Source organism: Prionailurus bengalensis, chromosome A3 (genome assembly GCF_016509475.1).
Source record: "Prionailurus bengalensis isolate Pbe53 chromosome A3, Fcat_Pben_1.1_paternal_pri, whole genome shotgun sequence".
Lineage (NCBI taxonomy): Eukaryota > Metazoa > Chordata > Mammalia > Carnivora > Felidae > Prionailurus > Prionailurus bengalensis.
In genome coordinates, this window is record NC_057354.1 from 98,480,905 (window position 1) to 98,504,331 (window position 23,427).

General features: G+C 38.1%; 1 long non-coding RNA gene across 1 annotated transcript in view; it reads right to left on the reverse strand.

Moving 5' to 3' along the window:
• Positions 1-940: 940 nt before the first annotated feature.
• LOC122467004 overlaps positions 941-23,427 on the reverse strand; it is a 34,504-nt gene continuing 12,017 nt past the window's right edge. The window contains exons 2-4 of the long non-coding RNA XR_006292812.1: positions 14,667-14,787; positions 4,392-4,515; positions 941-1,147 (exon numbers count right to left, since the gene is read on the reverse strand). This is a non-coding gene — a long non-coding RNA (uncharacterized LOC122467004). The remainder of the gene's footprint in view (positions 1,148-4,391; positions 4,516-14,666; positions 14,788-23,427) is intronic.

The window sequence follows — 23,427 nt, forward strand, 5'->3', positions numbered from 1 at the left end:
TGGGCAGTGACAGTGAGAGGGCAGCGATGAGGGCCATGAGGCTGGCCCAGGTGGCAGAGAGGGGAACTTTGGGGAGGGGACAGATGAGGAAGGGGGCAGCTGAGTGTTGGTAACACACCTCCTGGTATGTACACACCTCCTGGAGCCCATACCTCCTGGCCTGCCTTACCCAGGACCAAAGGGGGTCTGTCAAGGCCCCTCTACCTAGGAGCCTCACTCCCACCAAGTCTGGGCTTCCAGCCCCCATCCACTTCTCTCTGAGCTGTGATGCGCTTGGGCATCTTTCCTGGGCCTCTTCCCACCCACCCTCACCCACACCACCACCCTCAGGGGTCTCAGAACCCCACCGGCCTCTGGCACCCACTGCCAGGGTCCCAGCTGCCCCAGGGAGACAGGGTGCTGACGGGTGCACCAGGCTCAGGGGTTCCTCCCCTCCATTCCCTGTCCCCCAGGGCACTGGGAGAGGGGACACTGTGGAGAAGGGCCAGCGGCTCATCCCCTCACGCAGACTGTGGAATGTGGCTGTGGAGCCCCCAAAGGAGCCCATTGTGGTCCTGGAGACTCCCCTTTTTCTTGGGTCAGCCCTAAAGGCAGAGCCACCTCTTCCTTCTTTTCCTTCCCAAAGTAAGCAGGCAGCAAGGCTGCTGTGGAAATGGTACTGTACAGCAGGCTCTGTCCCCTCTGCTTCCCCTCAGCCCAGGGCAAATGGGTCTGCCACCCAGATCCCCAAGGCCCCTGGAGGGATAGGCTTCTCACAGGCTGTCTTCCTACCTCTCCATCCTCAGAACCAGAGAGCGAGTTAAGGGATGGGGCTTGGAGGTCCATGTCCACCCCCATACATTTTTTTCTGTAAAATAATCTGCACTGATTAAATTGTACAGCCAGCCAAAAAACAAACAAAACAAAACAAACAAAAACAAAAACAAAACAAACAATCTAGTAGTTGGAGACAGAAGACAAGCAGAATTGATTGGAAAATCAAATGCAGAATTGAGAGAAATTTGTGCTCGAAAGCCACTTTTTCAGAAGCTCAAGAAGCTCACCTTTGCTTTATGTGATGTATTTTTCTTCTCAAGACACTTCCTTGTCCTCTGATGTTCAACTACTCTCTTATATTTCAGTATTTCCAGTCTTGCCTTCATGGATTCTGTTTATAAAGCAAAGAGCAAGAGGTCAAAGGGAGGAATTCAAACTTTTGTTTGGTTTTATATCACTGGTTACCATGTTTACACATCCTACATTTTAGTGTCCTGGATACTATACTTTTTTTTTTTTCGTTTGCCTGAACTACTTTAAACCAATGTGAGTATAACCTCTGGGCAACAAAACCCCTGTTAAGAAGTCAGTTCACTAATACAGCATGCACTGAGCATCATGGGAAGAGGAAGCTCCTGTTGCCTATCTCCTCATAGTCTTAGTTTCTGAAGGGCTGTCAACAATACCTTCCACATACCTCAGTCATTTCTGCTATTGAGCATGAATTCAGGTCTCCTGGTTAATCCTCACCTCATATGTTATAATTTGATAGATTTTATTTATTTATTTATTTATTTATTTTTATTTTTTTAGGATTTTAAGTCCACTTAGCTAGGATTTCATAGAGACTTCACTAACAGTCCTTAAAAAGAAATGTAGTCTCTGCAAAAATAATTGAGAAAAGTCTCTAATTTAAAGTCTTTAGTAATTTAAAAACAGAGAAAGAGAAATCTTGAGTAAGTCTAAAAATATGATTTCCAGAGTCACCACGTTATAATACTCAGATGTTCAGTTTTACAACAACAAAAAATTGCGAAGGATTCAAAGATACGGGAAAATACACCTCTTTCAAAGAATCAAAATAAGTTGACAAACTCTTTCCAAGTGAACTCAGATATCAAAATTACTGGAAAAAGACTTCAAAACAACTATCTTAAATATGCTTAAAAAACAAAGTAACATAGACAAAGAACTACAGGAAATCAAGAAAACATTGTATGAACAAAATAGGGATGCTAATAAAGAGATGGAAATTATAAAGAAACAAAACAAAAATTCTGGAACTGAAAAGTGTAACAATTAAAATGAATTCATTTGGGAGTTCAACAACATCTATAAGCAGACAGAAGATAATAAATAAACTTGAAAATAGGATAACTGAAATTATCCATTGTGAGGAAAAGAAAGAAAAGAATAAATAAAAGTGGACCCCTGGGGGATACCATACAAACATACACATTATGCAAATCCCAGAATGGGAAGATAGGAAGGGGCAGAAGGAGTATTTGAAAAAAAATAGTGACCAAATCTTCCCAAATTTGGTGAAAGATACAAATCCACCACACATTCAAGTTCAATGAATAAACTCAAATAGATCCTTTCTGAACACATTATAATCAAATTGTTAACAGTCAAAGACACAATCTTGGAAACAACAAAACAAAATTGACTCATCACATATCAGGACTCCTCAATGAGATTAACAGCTTACTTCTTATTGAAAACCATATATATCAGAAGGCAATAAAAAGTCATATTCACAGTACTGACCAGAAGACTATTAACTAAGAAATTATGTTCAGAAAAACTATTCATTAAAACAAAGGAGAGAAATTAAGACATTTCCAGATTATCAAAAACTGAGAATTTGTTGCTAGCTGACTTGTCCTGCAAAAAATACTAAAGGGAGGCTTTCAAGATGAAATCAAAGGACATTAAACAGTAATTTAAACCCACAAGACAAATAAGTAACCTGATAAAGTTGAATACATAGTCAAATATGAAGATAGGATAAGGGTATCTTTTTTTGTGACCTTTCTTCTGTTATCTCAGTTAAAAGGCAGTTGCATAAAACAATTACCAGTTATGTTTCTAGGCTCATAATATGTAAAGATGAAATTAGTTTATTCATAATTTTACAAAGGGCAGTGAAAAATATAGATATGTTAAAACTTCTGCATAATAAAGAATGTAAATTGATATTAATCCAAACTAGATTGTTATAAATTTATATGGGAAACCATGAAGTAAAATAATTTCTAAAATATTGCCAAAGCAACAAAAAATAAATTCAAATAGTATGGTATGGAAAATCTGTTTATCACAAAAGAAAGCAGTCATGGAGCAATAAAGAAATGACAAAAGTGTATGGAAAAGAAATACCAAAATGCAGACATATATCCTATCATATCAGCAACTGCATTTAATGCAAATAGCCTAAACAATCCGATAAAAAATAATATTGGAAGAATGGATTTTAAAATATCATTTAATTATTCATTGTCCACAAGGAATGCATATTAGATATATAGACACAAATATGTGGAGTACAAAAGGACAGAAAAAGATTACCATACACACCAAAAGTATCCTAATAACTGACAAAATAGACTGCAAGACAAAAATCATTACTAGAATTAATTTCAGTTATAAAAGGGCCAGAAAATTAGGAGGACATAATTGCCAACACACATGCAGTTAAAAACAGAACCCTAAAATATATGGAGCAAAATTGACAGAATTAAAGGAAGTAATAGATAATTCAACAATAATAGTTGGACATTTTAATACTCCTCTTTATTTTTACCAGCTTTATTAAAATGTAATCAACACATAAAAATAATGTGCATTAGGGTGTATAATGTGAGTTTTTGAAATATATGTAAATAGTGAAATGATTGCCACAATTAGCTAATGATTGCCATAGTTAATTAATGTATTAGCACAATAATATCACTTTACATTTTTGTGTGTCTGGTGAGCACACTTAATATCAACTCTCTCTCTCTCTCTCTCTCTCTCTCTCTCTCTCTCTGTCTTTTTGAGAGAGAGAGGTTCGATCTCAAGACCATGAAATCATGACTTGAGCCAAAGTCAAGAGTTGGATGGTTAATTGACTGAGCCACCCAGGCACCAGGCACCCCTAAGGTCAACTCTTCTAGAAAATTTAAGTATATAATTCAATATTATTAACTACAGTGAACATGCTATAGGTTAGATCTCCAGAAGTTATTCATTCTACCTAACTGAAACTTTCTGATGTTTGACCAACATCCCTCCACTTCCCCCACCCCCCAACCCTGGCAAACACAATTAATTCTATTCTCTGCTTTCATAAATTCATCTTTTTAATTTTTTTTCTCAACGTTTATTTATTTTTGGGACAGAGAGAGACAGAGCATGAACGGGGGAGAGGCAGAGAGAGAGGGAGACACAGAATCAGAAACAGGCTCCAGGCTCTGAGCCATCAGCCCAGAGCCTGACGCGGGGCTCGAACTCACGGACAGCGAGACCGTGACCTGGCTGAAGTCGGACGCTTAACCGACTGCACCACCCAGGCGCCCCAGTGAATTCATCTTTTTTAGATGCCGTATATATAAGTGAGGTAATGCAGTATTTGTCATTTTGTAGCTTACTTATTTCTCTTAGTATAATGACCTCCAGTTCTTCCACGTTCTTGCAAATGACACATTTTCTATATCCATCCACCTACTGGCAGATAATTAGCTTGTTTCCATGTCTTGCCTATTGTGAATAATGCTGCAGTGAACACAGGTATGCAGATGTCTTGTTCAAAAGTGATTTAATTTCCTTTGCATATATACCCAGAATTACTATAACATAAGATATCTCTGTTTTTAATTCTCTGAGGAACCTCCATATTGGCTGACCTCATAATGGCTGAACCAATTTACATTATCAAAAATAGTGCGCAAGGGTTTCCTTTTCTCCCCATTCTCACCAACACTTGTTATCTTTTATCTTTTTTTAAAGTTTTTAAATGTTTATTTTTGAGAGAGAGAGAGAGACAGAGAGACAGAGTGTGAGTGGGGGAGGGGCAGAGAGAGGGAGAAACAGAATCTGAAGCAGGTTCCAGGCTCTAAGCTGTCATCAGACTCAACTCAGCGCAGGACTCAAACTCACAAGCTGTAAGATCATGACCTGAGCCGAAGTCAGACGCTTAACTGACTGAGCCACCCAGGTGCCCCTATCTTTTATCTTTTCAATAATAGCCATTGAAACAAATGTGAGATGCTATCTTATTGAGGTTTTAATTTGCATTTCTCTAATGATCAGTGATGTTGAGTAACTTTACATATACCTGTTGAAGATTTGTATGTCTTCTTTTGAGAAATCTCTATTTAGATCCTGCACCATACTGTTGATTACTGTAGCTGTATAGTGTATTTTGAAGTCGGAAAATGTGATACATTCAGCTTTGCTGTTTTTGCTTAAGATTACTTTGACCATTTGAAGTCTTTTCAGGTTCCATAGAAATTGTAGAATTGTTTTTGTTTGTTTGTTTGTTTTCTTTTTTTCCATTTCTGCAAAGAATGCCATTGATTGGAATTATGATGGGCATTACATTGAATCTGTAGATACCTTTGGGTGATAAGGATATTTTAACAATATTAATTCTTAAAATCCATGAACATGGGATGTCTTTCCATTATCTGTGTGTCTTCTTTAATTTTCTTCCTGAATGTTTTACATTTTCAGTGTATAAATCTTCTACCTCTTTGATTAAGTTTATTCCTAAGTATTTTATCTTTTTGTTGCTATTTTGAGTGGGATTGTTTTCTTAATTTCATTTTCAGATAGTTTGTTTATGTGTAGAAACACAAATGATTTATGTGACTTTGTATCCTGCACCTTTACTAAAGTCAAATTTTAGTTCTAAAATTTTTTGGTTGATCCTTTAGGGTATTCTACATAAATCATCATGTCATCTGCAAACAAAGATAATTTCACTTCTTCCTTCTTTTTCTTCCAAGTCTAAGTTATACTTCCTCTTGCTTAACAATTCAGCATTTAAGTAATTTAAGTCATCAAGAGGAACCAGGATGCTCCTTCAAAATTTTGTGTAGGTATTTTCTCAATTATTCAGGTTTTTTTTCCACTCACAAATTTAGCCTTCCAAAAAACACTAGAATACGGAAACAATTCATCCAAGATTTTTGCCAATTTATAATAAGGATGGCTTCTTCTCCATTGTCTAATAACATATTTCTCATTTCCATTTAAGACTTGACCAGAATGACCTTTACTATCCATATTTCTACCAACATTCTGTTCAGTTCTTAACTGGTTCTTTAAGAAGATTGAGACTTTCTCTGCATCTCCTCTTTTCTTTCTGAGATCCACCAGAATTGTCCTTAACGGTCCATTTACAGCAATGTAGGCTTTTTCTAGCATGCACCTCCAAAGTCTTTCAGCCTCTGTTTATTTCTTAGTTCCAAACCACTTCCGCATTTTTAGGTATCTGTTATAGTAGCACCTGTATCTCTTGGCATCAATTTTCTGTCTCCGCTTTCTGCTAAAACAAAAATGCCATACACTGAGTTACTTGTAAACAATGAACATTTATTTCTCAGGTCTGGAGGCTGGGGAGTACAAAAAGAAGGCACCAACAGATTCAGAGTCTTGTGAGAGTCAGCCTCCTGGTTCATAAACTGTTTACTATGACCTCACATGGCAGAACAAGAGAGCTCCCTGGGGTCTGTTTTTTAGGGGCTCTAATCCCATTCATGAGGCCTCAACCCTCATGATCTAATTGCATCCCTAAGCCCCAACTTCCAAATACCATCACATTGGTTTCAACATATGACTTTGGGTGGTACACAGATATTCAGTCTGTAGCAGTTATTCAGGGTGGCTAATTCAGGGCATATTGAGACTTGGGGCAGTCTAAAAATTTAGATCTCTGTTTCTTTCCATCTTAAAGTTTTTATTTCACAGTGCTTTCCAGTATCATTATTACTATAGGTTGTTCAGATTAATTTGATATATTACAGGAAAATCAAATTCTTATCAATGTCTAAATTAGTTTTCACAATTTATCCACAAATATCTTGCATTCACACTATGAATTATATACCCTATTATCACATAAGACAAAGCAAATTCTAATACTTGTGGTTAGAAGGCAATTACCTTTAGAAAGAAGAGAGGGTCCAGGTTTGGAGTAATTTGGAATAAGATGATAGCAGTGGTCATATGTGGATCTTGAGAAACTTAACAGAACACCATAGGGGAAGGGAAGGGGGAAAAATAGTTACAAACAGAGAGGGAGGAAACCATAAGAGACTCTTGAATACAGAGAACAAACTGAGGGTTGATGGGGGGGGAAGGAGCAGGATAGAGTGGGAAATGGGTGATGGGCATTGAGAAAGGCACTTGTTGGGATGAGCACTGGGGTTGTATGTAAGCAATGAACCATGGGAATCTACCCCAAAAACCAAGAGCACACTTTACACACTGTATGTTAGTCAATGTGACAATAAATTATATTTTTAAAAAAAGAAAAGACGGTAGCGGTGGAAACAAGAAATATGCAATAGGACCTTGGAAGAAGTGAAAATCTAGTTTAGATAATGTATATACAGCAGTGAAAGGATCTGCTGCTCATGATCATTTTAGGGAGCTCCAGGGTCCACATAATGCTTTAAAGTGTGTGACTTTCAGACAGCAGCTTGCTGTTTGAGGGAGAGACACTCTCTGGAGCAAAAATGATTGCAGAAGAGGGATGCCTAGAAGAAGGGATGCTAGGGTGAGATACTTCCCACTTGATATCCCAGCAGATGTTTCAGAAACATAGTCCCTAAAGAACTTTTACAGTCTCCCAAGTGTAGACTCATAACTATAGAAGAGAGGGTATTTGCTGTTATTTTAAAACATTCATTGCCTCCTTGGTTATAAAGTTCAAGCTGCAGTATGTATGTATGTATGTATGTATGTATGTATTTATTTATTTATTTATTTATCTATTATTTATAATTTAAATCCAAGTTAGCATATAGTGCAACACTGATTTCAGGAGTAGATTCCAGGGATTCATCCCCTATGTATAACAATCAGTGCTCATCCCAACAAGTGTCTTCCTTAATACCCCTTACCCACTTAGCCCATCCCGCCTCCCACGACCTCTCCAGCAACCCTCTGTTTGTTCTTTATATTTAAGATTCTCTTATGTTTTGTCCCCCTCCCTGTTTTTATATTATTTTTGCTTCCCTTACCTTATGTTCATCGTTTTGTATCTTAAATTCCTCATATGAATGAAGTCACATACTGTTTGTCTTTCTCTGACTAATTTCACTTAGCATAATACCCTCTAGTTCCATCCATGTTCTTGCAAATGGCAAGATTTCATTCTTTTTGATTGCTGAGTAATACTCCATTGTATATATATACCAAATCTTCTTTATCCATTCATCTGCCGATGGACATGTGGGCTCTTTCCATAATTTGGCCATTGTCAATAGCACTACTTTAAACATCAGGGTGCATGTGCCCCTTCGAAACAGCATACCTGTATCCATTGGATAAATACTTAGTAGTGCAATTGCTGGGTTGTAGGGTAGTTCTATTTTTAATTTTTTGAGGATCCTCCATACTGTTTTCCAGATGGCTGCAACAGCCTGCATCCCACAAGCGGTGCAAAAGAGATCCTTTTTCTCCACATCCTCGCCAACATCTGTTATTGCCTGAGTTATTAACTTTAGCCATTCTGACAAGTGTGAGGTGGTAGCTCATTGTGGTTTTGATTTGTATTTCCCTGATGATGAGTGATGCTGAGCGGTTTTTCCTGTTTCTGTTAGCCATCTGGATGTCTTCTTCGTAGAAGTGTCTATTCATGTCTTTTGCCCATTTCTTCACTGGATTATTTGTTTTTTGGGTGTTGAGTTTGATAAGTTCTTTATAGATTTTGGATACGAACCCTTTTTCTGATATATCGTTTGCAAATATCAAACTCTCATTCCATTGGTTGCCTTTTAGTTTTGTTGATTGTTTCCTTCGCTGTGCGGAAGCTTTTTATTTTGATGAGATCCCAATGGTTCGTTTTTGCTTTTGTTTCCCTTGGCTCTGGAGACATGTTGAGTAAGATGTTGCTGCGGCCAAGGTCAAAGAGGTTTTTGCCTGCTTTCTCCTTGAGGATTTTGATGGCTTCCTGTCTTAAGTTTAGGTCTTTCATCCATTTTGAGTTTATTTTTGTGTATGGTATAAGAAAATGGTCCATGTTCATTTTTTTGCATGTCCATGTCCAGTTTTTCCAGCGCCATTTGCTGAAGACACCTGTCTTTATTCCATTGGATATTCCTTCCTGTTTTGTCAGAGATTAGTTGGCCATACGTTTGTGGGTCCATTTCTGGGTTCTCTATTCTGTTCTATTTTTCTGAGTGTCTATTTTGTGCCAGTACCATACTGTCCTGATTATAGCTTTATAATACATCTTAAAGTCTGGGATTATGATGCCTCCAGCTTTGGTTTTCTTTTTCAGGATTGCTTTGGCTATTCAGGGTCTTTTCTGGTTCCATACAAATTTTAGGATTGTTTGTTCTAGACCTGTGAAGAATGCTGGTTTTGTTGTTGATAGGGATTGCATCGAATTTGTAGATTGCCTTGGGTATTGTTGACATGTTAATGTTTGTTCTTCCAATCCAGGAGCATGGAATCGTTTTCTGTGTGTGTGTGTGTGTGTGTGTGTGTGTGTGTGTGTGTGTGTGTTCTTCAATTTCTTTCATAAACTTTAGATAGTTTTCAGTGTATAGATTATTCACCTATTTGGTTAGGTTCACTCCGAGGTATTTTATGGATTTTGGTGCAACTGTAAATGGGGTAGATTCCCTGATTTCTCTTTCTGTGGCTTCATTATTGGTGTATAGAAATGCAACCGACTTCTGTGCATTGACTTTATATCTATCTTGTGACTTTGTTGAATTCCTGGATCACTTCTGGCAATTTTTGTGGAATCTTTTGGATTTTTCATATAGAGGATTATGCCATCTGTAAAGAGTGAAAGTTTGAATTCCTCTTGTCTGATTTGGATTCCTTTTATTCCTTTGTGTTGCCTGACTGCTGAGGCTAAGACTTCCAATTTTATATTGAATTGCAGTGACAAGAGTGGATATCCCTGTCATGTTCCTGACCTGAGGGGGGAAAGCTCTCAACTTTTCCCCATTGAGGATGATATTAGCTGTGGGTCTTTCATATATGGTTTTTATGATCTTGAGATATGATCCTTCTGTCCCTACTTTCTTGAGGGTTTTTATCAAGAAAGAATGTTGTATTTTGTCAAATGATTTCTCTGCATCTATTGAGAGAATCATGTGGTTCTTGTCCTTTCTTTTATTGATGTGTGATGTATCATGTTGATTGTTTTGCAGATATTGAACCAGCCCTATATCCCAGGTATAATGTTTTTCAGATATTGAACCAGCCCTGCATCCCAGGTATAAATCCCACTTGGTTGTGGTGAATAATTCTTTTAATGTATTGTTAGCTCTGGTTGGCTACTATCTTGTTGAGGATTTTTGCATCCATATTCATCAGGGAGATTGGTCCATAGTTCTCCCTTTTAGTGGGGGTCTTTGGGTTTGGAATTAAGGTAATGCTGGCTTCATAATATGAATTTGGAAGTTTTCCTTCCATTTCTACTTTTTGGAACAGCTTCAGAAGAATAGGTGTTAACTCTTCTTTAAATGTTTGGTAGAATTCTCCTGTAAAGTCATCTGGCCCTGGACTCTTGTTTTTGGGGAGATTTTTGATTACTAAATTTGATTTATTTACTGTTTATGGGTCTGTTCAAATTTTCTATTTCTTCTTGTTTCAGTTTTGGTAGTTTATATGTTTCTAGGACATTGTCCATTTCTTCCAGATTGCCCATTTTATTGGCATATAGTTGCTCATAATATTCTCTTATTATTGTTTGTATTTCTGCTGTCTTGTTTGTTATCTCTCCTCTTGCATGGTGGTTTTATTTGGGTCCTTTCCTTTTTCTTTTTGATAAAACTGGCTAGAGGTTTATCAGTTTTGTTAATTCTTTCAAAGCCTGGGTTCATTGATCTGTTTTATTATTTTTTTGTTTGGTTTGGGTGGTTTGGTTTGGTTTTGATAGCATTGATTTCTGCTCTAATCTTTATTATTTCCTGTATTCTGCTGGTTTTTGTTTTTATTTGCTGTTCTTTTTCCAGCTCTTTAAGGTGTAAGGTTAGGTTGTGTATCTGAGACCTTTTTTCCTTCTTAGGAAGGCCTGGATTGCTATATACTTCCCTCTTATGACTGCCTTTGCTGTGTCCCAGAGGTTTTGGGTTGTGTTTTTATCACTTTATTGGGCTTCCATGTACTTTTAAATTTCCTCTTCAACTTTTTGGTTAGTCCATTCATTCTTTAGTAGGATGTTTTTTAGCCTCCAAGTATTTGTTATCTTTCCAAATTTTTTCCTGTGGTTGATTTCAGATGTTGTAGCATTGTGGTCTGAAAGTGTGCACAGTGTGATCTGGATCTTTTTGTATTTGTTGAGGGCTGATTTATGTCCCAGTATGTGATCTATTCTGTAGAACGTTCCATGTGCACTTGAGAAGAATGTGTATTCTGCTGCTTTAGGATGAAATGTTCTGTATATATCTGTTAAGTCCATTGGGTCCAGTGTGTCATTCAAAGCCATTGTTTTCTTAATGATTTTTTGTTTAGATGATCTGTCCATTCCTGTAAGTGGGGTGTTGAAGTCCTCTACCATTATGATATTATCAATGAGTTTCTTTATGTTTGTGATTAATTGATTTATGTATTTGGGTGTTTCACGTTTGGAGCATAAAGGTTTACAATTGTTAGGTCTTCTTGGTGGATAGACCCCTTAATTATTATATAATGTCCTTCTCCATCTCTTGTTACAGTCTTTATTTTAAAGTCTAGATTGTCTGACAAAAGTATGGCTACTCCAACTTTCTTCTGTTGACAATTAGAATGATAGATGGTTCTCCATCCCCTTACTACAATCTGATGGTGTCTTTAGATCTAAAATGGGTCCCTTGTAAACAGCATATAGATGGATCTTGTTTTCTTATTCATTCTGTTACCCTATGTCTTTTGATTGGAGCAGTTAGTCCATTGACATTTAGAGTGAGTACTGAAAGATAGGAATTTATTGCCATTGTGTCGCCTGTAGAATTGGAGTTTCTGGTTGAATTCTTTGGTCCTTTCTAGTCTTTGTTGCTTTGTTGTTTTTGTTTTGTTTTGTTCTGTTTATATTTTTTTTGTTGTTTTTTGTCTTTTCTCCCCTCAGAGAGTCCCCCTTAACATTTCTTGCAGGGCTGGTTTAGTGGTCACTCACTCCTTCAGTTTTTGTTTGTCTGGGAAACTTTTTATCTCTCCTTCTGTTTTGAATGACAGTCTTGTTGGATAAAGAATTTTTGGCTGCATGTTTTTCTGATTCAGCACATCAGATATATCCTGTCACTCCTTTCTGGCCTGCCAAGTTTCTGTGGATAGGTCTGTGGTGAACCTGATCTGTCGTCCCTTGTAAGTTAAGGACTTTTTTTCCCTTGCTGCTTTCATGATTCTTTCCTCACCTGAGTATTTTGTGAATTTGACTGTGATATGCCTTATTGATGGGCAGTTTTTGTGGAATCTAATGGGAGTTCTCTGTGCTTCCTGGGTTTTGATGTCTGTGCCTTTCCCCAGGTTAGGGAAGTTTTCCTCTCTGATTTGCTCACATAAAATTTCTATCCCTATATGTCTCTCTTCATCTTCTGGGACCCCTATGATTCTGATGTTATTCCTTTTTAATGAGTCATTAAGTTCTCTAATTCTTATATCATGTTCTTTTGCTTTAGTCTCCCTCTTTTTTAATGCTTCATTATTCTCCATAAGTTTGTCCTCTATATCGATGATTCACTGCTCTGCCTCATCCATCCTTGCCGCCATGGTATCCATTTGAGATTAAAGCTCAGTTATAGCATTTTTTATTTCATCCTGACTAGCTTTTACTTCTTTTACCTCTGCAGAAAGGGATTCTAATCTATTTTCAATGCCAGCTAGTATTCTTATTATCGTGATTCTAAATCCTGGTTCAGACATCTTGCTTGTATCTGTGTTGATTAAGTCCCTGCCTGTCATTTCTTCCTGTTCTTTCTTTTGGGGTCACTTCCTTCATTTCATCATTTTGAAGGAAGAAAACTAATAAGGTAAAAAAATAAAATTAAAAAAATTTAAAACAACACAAAAAATCAAATAAAGGATGCTAGATCTTAGGTGTGTTTTGGTCTGGTTATTAAAAGAAGCTTTATAGAATAGAGAAAAAAGGAAAATAAAAAAAAAGGGAGAAAAAAGGAAAACATTTGAAAATTTGACAAAACAAATACAATAAAATAGAATGAATTGTGATGATGAAAGTAAAATAAAATTTAAAAATTTACAAAAAAGTGAAAAATATAGTAGAAAAAATTAAAGGAGAATCTTTTTATACAAAAACAGAAAATAAAAATTTTGTCTTTCTATATTCAAGAATAAAGAAAGAATGGGGCGCCTGGGTGGCGCAGTCGGTTAAGCGTCCGACTTCAGCCAGGTCACGATCTCGCGGTCCGTGAGTTCGAGCCCCGCGTCAGGCTCTGGGCTGATGGCTCGGAGCCTGGAGCCTGTTTCCGATTCTGTGTCTCCCTCTCTCTGCCCCTCCCCCGTTCATGCTCTGTCTCTCTCTGTCCCAAAAATAAATGAACGTTGAAAAAAAAATTAAAAAAAAAAGAATAAAGAAAGAAAAAGGAAAAATAATTGAATAGATGGACCACTGCACAGAATGAAATATGATTTAAATTACCTCCAGTTTCCCCTTGAAGGCAAACTAGGAAGCACTTTATAATCCATAAACTAAGCTGATGGAGAGACTTTTAGTGTTCCTCAAGAGCACAGTTAGCCCAGTTGGGCGGGCTTAATGTAATGGCTCCTCTCTCCACTAGATGGTGCTGCTTAGCTTACTGGGGTGGATTGCCGTGGCACTTGTAGGTGTGTATGCACATGCGCAGAAGGGGTAAAAATGGCATCACCCAGCTGCCCAGTCTCCACTATTGGAACTATGTGCTCTCCCTGTCTGGCAGTCAAGAACCCCTCCTTTGTCTCTGGCCTCTGTCCACTCCCTGCTTCTTCACTGTCCGGGACCAAGCCATCAGTCCACCAAGTGCAACCTGTCTCCAGAGTTTTATCTCAGATGGGGCTGTGTTTCGCAAGCCCTCACTTCTGAGGGACTGCAGCCTTGACCTGTTCAGACCCTCTGGGGGAGGGTCTAGCCAAGAAATGCCAGCCTGCCCCCAGGAATGTTCATGTGACCGTGGTGCTGCCAATGTGTAGAGACTGCAGCCTGGTGCCAGCCTGCATGAAAACGTTCTTGGGATCATGTAGCATCAGCATTTCACGGACTATGGCAAATCACAACACACGTCTGGCACCAGGTTTCACTTCCAATGTCCTTGTTCCAATACCAGCGAATGTTGCTGATCTCTACCATCTGCTCGGATCCTTGCCTTTGGTGAGGCCACACAAATTCTACCAAATGTCCTCCCAGCAGAGGAACCACCACTCCCCATGTGGCCCACTGACGCCTTGGACCTTGCTCTCTGCTCCTGGCGATTCACCCTTCCTATCAGAGCACCTCCAGGTATTGAGCTGCATAGTTTCAGACTCTGTGATCCCTCTGTTTATAGAGTCTTAATGGAATTTAAACCTTCTGCTTTCTCCTTTCTTCCTTTCTTGTTCAGTCCCTTGCAGCTGTTTCTGCTCTTCTTTTTTCTCTCCAGCTGCTTTTGGGTGAGGGGTGCCTTTCACATACTCTCCCCTGTCTCTGTCCTCTCTTGGCAAGCAAAAACAGCTCCCTGCCCTCCATGGCTTCTCTCTCCCCCAGTTCACCTCTCCATGCTGTGTACCTGCTGAGTTCTTTGGTTCAGGTTGTGCAGATTGTTGTGTTAATCCTCAAATCAGTTTTGTAGGTGTGGAAGGTGGTTTGGGGTTGATCTCAAGCTGCAGTTCTCTCATGGTAATATAGACCTGGCATGGGAGGAGGAATGGAAAGTGAGTAAGAATTAAACAAGACACAGTCCCCAATATCAAAATGCTTACTGTCTAGAGGGTGTAACAGTAAGCCATAATGATGAAGCAGGATAACTATTATAATGGAGGTGCCTCCAAGGGCAAGGGGAGCATGCACTGGGGAAGTCAGCTTGACTGAATCAGTTGAGAACAAGGACAGCCTGTAGATGATGTTATCTAGTGAGCAACAAGAGCTCTGTCAAATCTCCATGACCTGATAAAAAAGAACCTGTTCAGCAGCTATAGATGGGAAAGGTAGAGTTGGTAGCAGGGAGACTCTCTGACAAAATCTGGTCTGTTGGGTATCGATGCCAAGAGTCTTTGGACTAATCTTTTTTTAGAATACCATATAATAAATTTATAAGAATAAGATTTTATTAAACTTGACAACAATTATTAATCCACCAATACATCCACTTGTTTTTTTTTAACCAATTAAGAACAAAATATTGATTTCTTTGGATATGCCAAAGTATTATCAAGGTTCTACAAATATTTAAAACTCCTCTCCTTTTAAAGCCTGTCATTATTGCCTAAATATAGTGATTTATTTGAAAATGATGAAATACTTATAACAAATAATTTCATAGACGGCTAATGCGCGAACTCTTCCTATGAGATGCTAAAAGTCAAATTCCTTTGTTCATATTGTTAAAAAATCACTGATGCAACAAACCTTATTGGCTATAGAAAAGCAAAACTGAGACCCAGAGAGGGAGAGTGACTTGGTAAAGGTCATAATGCTAATTGGCAGACATGACATTTAGAGTTTAAGGTTGACTTCACTGAGCCTTTTTTTGAGGAAATGGATTTTTGCAGAAATCAAACAAGTAATGTGACAGCATAGAGATTTTGCTGGTGGTGAAAAAGGGCTTCAGACAGGAGAGTGGGAGAGGTAGTGAAAGAAGCTGCAGAGACAAGAGCAGGTGGTCTGTGTGATGTGCCTATTAGAGGTTATTTATAACCTCCTCTGTCAGCCAATGAAGTAGGATGGCATAGTGCTTAAACAGATGCTGGAGTTGCCTAGCCTCTTACTATTTATGTGACCTTCATCTATGCACCTAAACTCTCTGTGGCTCAGATATCCCATCTGAAAACTGAGAACAATAAATTTTCTCTTAAATCACTGTGCAGTTACAATATGTTAATTTTAGATGAAGTGCATGGCATATTGTAATCCCCAAGTTAAGATTACTCTCAGTAATTGTGGCAGTGGCCTCCAGGAGGACTGTGTGTGTCCTGATCTTTCTGGTTCAATGGAGAATTAAGAATTATTGATGAGGAAAGCTTGAATGAGGAGGATCTCAGAGATGAAATGTTCCACATGTAAACTTGGGATTCTGAGGAGAAAGAAAGTTGTGGAGTACATGCTCCTCTGTGTCACTAGGAGATCAATTGCATACACATGAGTGGATATAATAATACAATCTGGGGAAGTATTTGTAGCGTAAGTGGAAGAAAGATGAAAAACACAGTGTCCTTGTTTTCTGTGGTATAATTGTGAAACTCTAAAATAACAGTCCTGCTAATATTTATTATAAATATATTAGAGCTTATTTTGTCGAGCAGACTCACTTTACAGATACAGAGCTCAATATTCAGGAGAGTAGTTTTATCAATATCACATCTTACTTAACTCCTAGAAGAATTGGAAGAGTGTGCTCAGCACTTGGCTCCCAGTCTAGTGAACTCATAGAAATACAGCTGGCTCTATCTAACTGGCATTGGCAGTATTAGTTTATTTTCATTTATGTTGATTTCCTTTCTCCTTGCTAACCCTATCCTGACCCAACAGTCTGAATTTCTTTTTTAGAGAATGGACCAAACTAGGAGGTATCAGAAGCTGGTAACTAGACAGTATCTATGGACAGGACAATAGCCAAGAATCCCTGGAGTTGAGCCTTCTACATGGAGCAGCAGGTTCATCAGGCAAACGGGATGCCAGCACAGCCACTGGAGCCCAACCTGAGACTAGCAAATAGAGTTTGTGCTACAGCATGATATTATAGAGATCTAAGCAGAAGCACGGCCTTAGAAGAATTGGTGTACTGGATTATGAATAAATAATGAGAGGGTTACCCCTTCTTAAAACAGCAGAACTGTAGAAAGTTGTGGGAATAAGAAATAAAATAAGAACCCGGTAATTAGTAATGGGCCATAAATAACAGTAGAACCATCTAACAGGGTCAACTAATGCTGAGCCTCAAGACCCAGCATTGGGCCTTTACATTTCTCCTTATTTTAAGGATAGGTTGCTAAACCCAGGGAATATAGGAAATGGCAGTGGGTGATGGGCCCTCAGCAATGTCAGTTTAAGTGTGGGCAGAGTCAGGAGTATATGGGCAGAGTCAGGAGAGCCATTAAAGCTGTAATGCACCTCTGGTTGGATGTCCTATGAGTTTATGATCTTGAGTGCAAGTTAGTTCAGTGATTTACAAACTGAGTTGCATACCTGTAGAGTTTCTTGGAAATCCTCATGGTCCTAAGGCAAAAGGGTCAAACACTTGGAAATCTCCTTTTTCATTCCTTTGTTATATGTTTTATAGAGTTTTATATAAATTTTATTTAAGGGCTAACAGCACTGCCAAATATAATAATCAAATTATAAAACTGTTACTGAATATCTTGACTTCCATCTTCCCTATCATATCTTTCCTGCCCCAAGTTATGCTTTTTTCAGGGCTTATTTAAAAACTGGAAAATTTTATAAATTTACTTGATCTCAAATGTTCTTAAGTGATAATAGCTTAATCCATTCATTTATTCATCCATAATGTGTCTAATAATCCTTTCAGCAACCACTGAGGAGATATAAAGCACATAAGAGTAACAATCCTGTGTGGAAATTGGTGTGCAAAAGAACAGTATAGCATTGTATAAAAAGAGACAGGAATTCTATGGAGGAGCAGGCTTGCTCGTGGGGAGTTGATGCTAGGGGACAGTCAGGAACTTCCTGGAGTATATACATTGTGAGGAGGGCATGTTTGTATTAATCACACAATAAGTAACTTAGGCTCTAAGAGAAAAACATGTTCAAGGGCACATTGGGGTTAAAAAAAATCAGTAACTGAACGTCTTGTGCTGGTTACTACATTAACTCTGAAACAATGTTCCTCATCATGACTGGGAAGCTAGGTTTTGAGAATGTGCAGGTACTAATAGTCTTTCTGGTGGGCTAGGGGGGAAGCTGTCTTGGGTATGACCATTCCCACTAGTCTACCTCCCTTGTCTGTGTTACAGCTAGCCCCAGACAGTACAACATCTTGGCTCTTGTACCAGTGGAGTTTTCCTGATTTTTCTTTTTTTTTTTCTTTTTTTAATTTTTTTTTAATTTTTTTTTCAACGTTTATTTATTTTGGGGACAGAGAGAGACAGAGCATGAACGGGGGAGGGGCAGAGGGAGAGGGAGACACAGAATCGGAAACAGGCTCCAGGCTCTGAGCCATCAGCCCAGAGCCTGACGCGGGGCTCGAACTCCCGGACCGCGAGATCGTGACCTGGCTGAAGTCGGACACTTAACCGACTGCGCCACCCAGGCGCCCCATCCTGATTTTTCTTAAACACATAAACTACCACTTAATGTTATTTTTAAAAAACAATTTTTTTTAGAACTGTATCAGCCCAAGTGAACATGAATATTCTGGAAAAAGGCCTTGGACTATAATCCTTTAACAATAGATCAAGTAAATTGTTATAATCACAGATATTGTGCAGTTGGTACCATCACATGGACAGCTCCAGAGGGCATCATTTACATTATTTTCACAGCAGTATTCTTGGGCCCCAGCTTCAGAAAGGACTCATCTGACAGGTGAATTAATACCTCGTACCATTCACAATGGGAGATTGTATGACATTTTGTTTTTAAAAAGTAGCAAGAATGTTCATGAAAAGTCTGATTTGGGAAGGGATGAATTCATTTATAGACATACAAAAAAGACAGAGGAAGCTTTAAAGTAGAAATTTCCAAGAAGAAGAACAGAATGGAACATACTAAGATAAAAATGAATTTTAAGAAATAAAAATGCAGAGCTGTTTTGTGGCTTGAGATGCCATCTCATCACAAACAAGGAAAATAATCCAGAAGGTGCGTGCCTCTCCTTTATGCTTTTCTTTCCCTTGGGAGCCCACTTAACATTTGTTGGATTATCAGGGATGAGCTTCACTTACACACCTGCATAGCAACTTGTATTACTGATGAAACCCATGAGCAAAAGTCTCTCAGTGGGAAGAACAAGACAAGTCAGCAGTGATAATTAAAGAGCAAGAATGGAAGAAGTATGCACCTGTGATTTATGACTCAGTGGCTTTGGAGTAGATTGTTTTCTGAATGTTGTTTTGTTTTTGTGTTTTGGTTAGTTGCTACTTTTTTTTAATCTCCCCTGTAGTTTGAATCTTATTCATGATATTTGTAATGCCTTTTGGTCTGTGATTGCTTAGCTCAAAGAGTTAAAGCAAGGATAGAATTCCTAATGGGACCAATTTAATGTGGTTAGGCTTCTGTGAAATAGACTCTGTTAATTATACCACTCCCTTGGTCCCTGGTCTCCTAAACAGTGTAACATGGTCAGGAGGATGATGGGTCTAGGTGATGAATTAAAAATCAGAACAAAAATGTCACATGAACCAGAAAACATGCACTAAAATAGCTTCTCTCCCCCACCCCCACCTTTCAGAAACAAATGGGTTTAGGAAAGACATTACCTATAGCAGCAATGCAGTGAATATTGTTAGCCCACTCTGATACTGAAAAGAGGCAATAAATGTCCAACAGAAGTCTACTGAAACTGCCTTTGCTATGTTCTCAACTATCTTATGCTTCTTTAGTGTCAAGTCATGGGAATAAAAGGTGCAGCACAGGGAACATAGTCAATGATACTGTAATAGTACTGTATGGTGACAGATGGTAGCTATACTTGTAGTGAACATAGCATAACATATAGAGAGGTTGAATCAGTATGTTGTACACCTGAAACTAATGTAACATTGTATATCAACTATACTCAAATAAAAAATTAAAATTAAATTTAAAAAATTAACATTGTCCTGGCTACCACCAGAGAGTATATTTTGATTTTATCCTCAGAGACTTCAATCGGATCATAGAAAAAGAAACAAAAAACAGCAACAACTTGAAAACTCAAAACAACACGTACTATGAAACTACACAATGTAAACAGGTCACAAAAGTGAATTTGGAATCAAAATAACATCAGACTCGCAACTATTAATACCTCACAATAGAACAATGCCTTCTACATTCTGAGAGAAAATTATTTTGAACTTTAAATTCTATATCCAGCTAGGCATGCCTGGGTGGCTCAGTTGGTTGGACATCCAACTTCGGCTGAGGTCATGATCTCTTGGTTCCTACGTTTGAGCCCTGTGTCAGGCTCTGTGCTGACAGCCCAGAGCCTGGAGCTTGTTTCAGATTCTGTGTCTCCCTCCCCTCTCATTCTCTCTCTCTCTCTCTCTCTCTCTCTCTCTCTCTCTCTCTCTCTGTCCCTCTGTCTCTCTGTCTCAATAATAAATAAACATTAAAAGCAATTTAAATTCTATATCCAGTTAATCTGTCAAATAGAAGGGGAAGAAAGGCATGAATATACATGCATATTCTAAAAAAGAAGAAAAAAATCTTCTTGAAACTTAGGAAAGTAAGAAGGTAGGTTGTAGTCCTTAAAAATCAAAGAAATAAACCACTCACAAAGAGCTCGTGTTGTATGCAAAACAGGGAACTGGAGATAGAAGTGAAATGTGTAGACTTCACATGTCCACAGCTCTGCAGCTGGTCAAGAGAACAGTCCATCCAAAATGGTACCAGAGAACTTAGGCTCCATCCCCAAACAGTAACAAAAAGGGGATGATTAACTCTCATGTGTTTGCTTTTATGGATAGTAGATTAAGACTCCTGTCAAAAAATTTATGCCTGTAATAGTGATAAGCATATAGAAATCTTTTTTAAATGTTTTATTTATTTTTGAGAGAGAGACAGAGTGCAAGTAGGGGAGGAGCAGAGAGAAAGGGAGACAGAATCTGAAACAGGCTCCAGGCTTTGAGCTGTCAGCACAGAGCCGATGCAGGGCTCGAACTCGGGAATGGCGAGATCATGATCTGAGGTGAAGTCGGATGCTTAAACGACTGAGCCATCCAGGCACCCCTAGAAATCTTATAAAATAAGTGGTAATTATTAACTGCATGTGAAAAATGATCAAGAAAAAAAACCATATATGTAGCTCATAACGGACTCAGCAGGGAACAATAGCGCACACTCATGATAATATAAAAAGAATATGCGTTTAACAAAATAGTGAAATGCTTTCAAGGATATAAGAAAGGTCACCTGTTTACATGGATATAGTGTGTGTGTGTGTGTGTGTGTGTGTGTGTGTGCGTGCATGCACGCGTGTGCAGTTTTTGGGTAAACTGAATTTGGTTTCAAAGTGGACACTGGGAGGAAATTGCTATTCTTCATTCTAGCCCTATTCTAAGTTTTAACTTTATGATTTATGCATGTTCTACATTGATTAAAACATAAAGTAAGACACTGGGCATTTCTTCAGAAGGTGTTGACTCATTCAGACTGTGGTTTTCTTGAGTTGAGGTTTTGACGGAGTTGTATGTAGTCTCTCATGTTACATAATGTTACCAAAGACACCTGAGAATACTTGTGGAAATGGAGAGGAAAAAGGAGAAAAGAGAATGCTGATTGCCACTTCTGTGTTTATTATAATCAGCCTCTGCCATTCTAGCATGCTTGCTACAAATTGTTCATCACTGATTCCCAAGTGTGTGCAGCCCAATAGGATCTTTTTTTTTCTCTCTCTCTCTGTTTCTCTCTCTTTCCCTCTCTTTCCTTTTTACTGCTGCCCAGTGGTCTCCCATATCATAAATAACTTCTGGAAAACTCTTCATTGGTCCCCTTTTAAAAATTCTAAGACAGTTTTGCTTTTCTATGCAATAACTTGCTTGTTTATTTTCTATATAATTTCCTTTTATTACGTGTATGTTGGTTATTTTTAAAAGACAAGTTCCAAAAGCTTTGGTAAAGTTGTGTGGCTTGGCATTTTTAGATAAATTTGCTTTTATGTTACAGCAAAGAATTTTCCTCTTGGGAAATAAATTATACTAGCAAAATTAGGATTAGCCGTTTTGAGGCTATTTCTGCCTTACACTTGGGCCTTTCAAGTTGCATTATTTTTTTTTTCTTTGACAAATGATAATGTTTAAAATGTGATTGTGGTTCTTTCTTGAAAATTACAGAGACCCGGACACCCAATGTATGATTTTGCAATGGGTTACTGTAGACATATTTTAGAACTTCATTTTAGGCTTCTGGCTTCAGTGATTCACTAGCTTTCTAGTTGTTGAACATGTCACTATGGTAACAGTTCATCTGATTTGTTATAGAACTGTGTGACCCCCACCGTCATTAACTCAATTTGAGCAACACAGATTTGTGAGGATTCAATTTGTTAAGGACTTAATGTCTGGTGCACAATCTATTGTGGGAAAATATGAGGAACAACCCCATTTGTAAGTGAGATTGTAGAATATGTGTTCAGCTAACTGAGAGGAACAAAATATCTATTGTCTCTAACACAGTAAGTGTTTCTATGAAGATAGATTCTGCTGCTAATGAGACCAATAGATATATTATAAAGAGTCCTCCTTGGAAACAGCTCCTAAGCAATGTGTTCTGGTTATCACATGATTTTGAAAGTAAAGTTGTCTTTTATCTACAAAATGTTTCCCTTCAGCTGGAAATGAGTTCTCTTTCTTTTATCCATCAAATTTTTAATGTATTTATTTAACACAAATTTATTTGGTGTTGAGGTTACAAAGATGAATGAGACATGCTGTGTTCTGAAAGTCTGTAAAGCTCATTAGAAAACAGACATGTAAATGATTGGAACCATTTGTTGTAAGTACGGCTGTTTTAATTAATTAAGGTATGATATAGCTCAAAGGAAAAAAGTGCTAAGATTTTTTTCCAAAAGAGATAGATGATATAGTGATTGCTCCAGATAGGTGGGATAGTATCTACAAAACTACAAAGCCCAAGAGAACATATTTCTTTCTTTTCCTTCCTATTCTTTTCTTTACTTTTCTCTTTCTTTCTCTTTTTTCTTTCTTTCTCTCTTTCTCTTTCTTTCTTTCTTTCTTTCTTTCTTTCTTTCTTTCTTTCTTTCTTTCTTTCTTTCTTTCTTTCTTTCTTTCTTTCTTTCTTATTTCAAGGAAAGCCAAGGAGTCTTTGGCATTTTTTAAGAGTGTATTTATTTATTTTGAGAGAGAAAGAAAGAGAGAGAGAGGGAGAGAGGGAGAATACCAAGCAGGCTCCTTCCACACCATCAGCATACAGACCAATATGGGGATCGATTCTTCAAACTGTGAGATCATGACCTGAGCTGAAATCAAGAGTTAGATGCTTAGCCTACTGAGCCACCCAGCCTCCCCCAAGGGAACACATTTCTTTCTTTTTGTTTTTTACACATTTCTTTTTTCTTTTTTTCAATGTTTATTTTTGAGGGGGGAGGGGTAGAGAGAGGGAGACACAGAATCTGAAGCAGGCTCCAGGGTCCAAGCTGTCAGCACAGAGCT